Consider the following 2,545-nt stretch of genomic DNA (forward strand, 5'->3'; position numbering starts at 1 on the left):
AGAAATAAATGTTGGTGGTAGAAGTGCTGTCTGTGAAAGCTTTATTCCCCCCCTCTCCCCAGGATTTGCTCTTCTGGGTTAGCAGGTGAACATAGATGAGCCCTGCATGCCAACCTAGGAGCTGGGTAACGGTAGCTTAATGTCTCTCATTTTGTACACCGTGTTAGGTTACCTTGAACTTTTAAGACTGAACTCACCACTATCCTTGAGACCCATAACAATGTAAAGCTCTGAAATGGCAGGCTTTACTGAAAACATCATCACATTCTGAGTTTGATCCCTGTATTTTCTGTCATTGAATATTTACATACAGACAGAGAGGAAGGCACTAACATTCAAAAAGGAGAACTCACCTTGGTTTTCTGTCCCTTACTACTAAAAGGAGTGAAGATCCTAAGAGCCACAGAAGACTGTGTCTTTTCACTCCTTTTCTGTTCTCCCAGAAAGCTGATACCTACCCTGTTTCTTTCTGCATTCGTGTGCGCACCACATAGTTGTAGACATAAGGAGAAGTCAGACTTTGTAACCTGAAGGGGAAGAAGTGCTCCTGTTGTTTGGCCCTAGTTGCCAGCAGTTTCCATTGCCAGGCAAGTACAGCGAGTCTCATGGTGATGTGGTCTAGAAAAATAGGGGCATTTTTCTTTACAGATTCTTGCTGGTTTTCAGTACGATATGAATAGTAATGGCCAACATTTGCTTTGAGTTGGTACCAGTGCTTTTTTTTTTTTTCAGCTTTCAAAAAGTAAGCAAATATTTGTAGACATTTATAATAGAATAAGCTATTATATGTGCTTGCTTGCCTATTGGTTGTGTATCTTTCACAGCAGTGCCCAAAGATCAGCTGAAAATAGCCCAGTATAGCTACACCCTTCCCCTGCCCCGGAGATAACAGCAAAGGAGATGTGACCTTCCTATAAGCCATTGTTTAGGGAAGAAAAGGAACATCTTGAGTCTCAAAGCAAAGCAGTAAACACTTGGGGCACGATACAGAGGGGAAAGCTCAGCTTGCCAAATCAAAGAAACGTAAAAAGACCCTTTAGTTAACTATTACAGTCATGATGCGTATTTAAAGCAGCGAACTGCATGCCTTCAAATATCAGCCTTACTACCATGGTTATGCAGCTGAAAGGAGGTCAGAAAATAAACACTCAGAACATAAACAGTCACTTAATGGAAGGACCTTCAATGTTAACGTCCTGCCCATCAGAATACAGGTGGCTGCTACAGCCCTCAGGAGTCTTGAGAAAGTGCTCCCTGGCCACAGCTTGTATACCATACAGCTTAAATGGAAGCTGACTACACTGAATATTTAAATATTCTAAAAATAGAGCCTCTGCCAGAGTAGAAAGGGATATTACAGAACTGACTGTTTATTCTGGGACAAAAGGGTCCGCTACAACCACAATCAACTTCTAACTGTACTCCTGAACAGGTCCACAGGTCACGACTGTCCTCTATGCCTGCCACATGCAAACTGGGAAGGCTTCACTAAGACTGGAATTTACACAGTCTGTGATTAGGCCCTGGTGGCAAAAGGCAATGTCATACGATATACTAAAATACTAAGATATCCTCTACACAAAAAAAAAAAAAAAAAAAAAAAAAATTTTAAAAAAAAAATTTATAGACATTCTCAGGGTCATTTCATTGTTCTTAAATAGCCAAAGACAGCAACAAACCTTACACTGTAACACCTACCATGAATTACAGCAGAGGACATTTTTCCCTAATCAAATTAAAGCATCTTAACTGCAAAACAAGTATTTCTGTCTTTTCTAGCAATCAGAATCTATCAGCCCACAGACAGACCCACGCCCAAATAGCTGGTAACTGTCACCTCTTGCTCTGTTACTGGATTGCTTCTAGACTTTTCAGTTTGTTCACATCCTAAAGCAGCGTGTCCAATCCCGAAGCCATACCTGCGCTGAAGAGAGTGCAAGCATTAGGTTAGTAATTCTTATTTTTAGGTGCAGCTGAACTGATTTACTGGATTTAGAATCCAAACCAGCTTTAGGCTGTCAAGCCTGGGGATTTACACCTACGTATTGCTGCTGCCCTGCAGACTTGAGTCTGGACTGAAGGGAGAGGAGAGTGGTATGAGCACAGTCCTGAATTAGCTGCCGTCCTTACAAGCCTTAAATTAAAGTAAGAGAAGAGGAGAAGGAACAGGGGAAAAAAAGAAATGGAAGCCAATCCTCCACCCCAACCGAAACATCAACACTACACATCAGTCTACTAGTTTATAGCTACATCTATGCAAATAATCAATGGGTGATGGTGCTAATTAATACGATTAACCCACCCAACTCTCAGCAGGGAGTTTGGAAAAAAACCCATAAAAAAAAAAAAACCCAAACCTTTTGCTCGGAAGTTATAATTCCATTTTGAGATCCTGAAGACACCCAAGAGCCTTTTCTGGTTTAACAAATCATTACATGATCTCACCTTCCCACACACCCCCTCTTAATGCCTGAAAATCTCTCTCATCCATGCTGGCTGCCACTCGGTGTTAGTCTTGAACTGAAGGATGCTTTTCAGCAATAGC

This window comes from Egretta garzetta, unplaced genomic scaffold, assembly GCF_000687185.1.
Source record: "Egretta garzetta isolate BGI_Z169 unplaced genomic scaffold, ASM68718v1 scaffold828, whole genome shotgun sequence".
Lineage (NCBI taxonomy): Eukaryota > Metazoa > Chordata > Aves > Pelecaniformes > Ardeidae > Egretta > Egretta garzetta.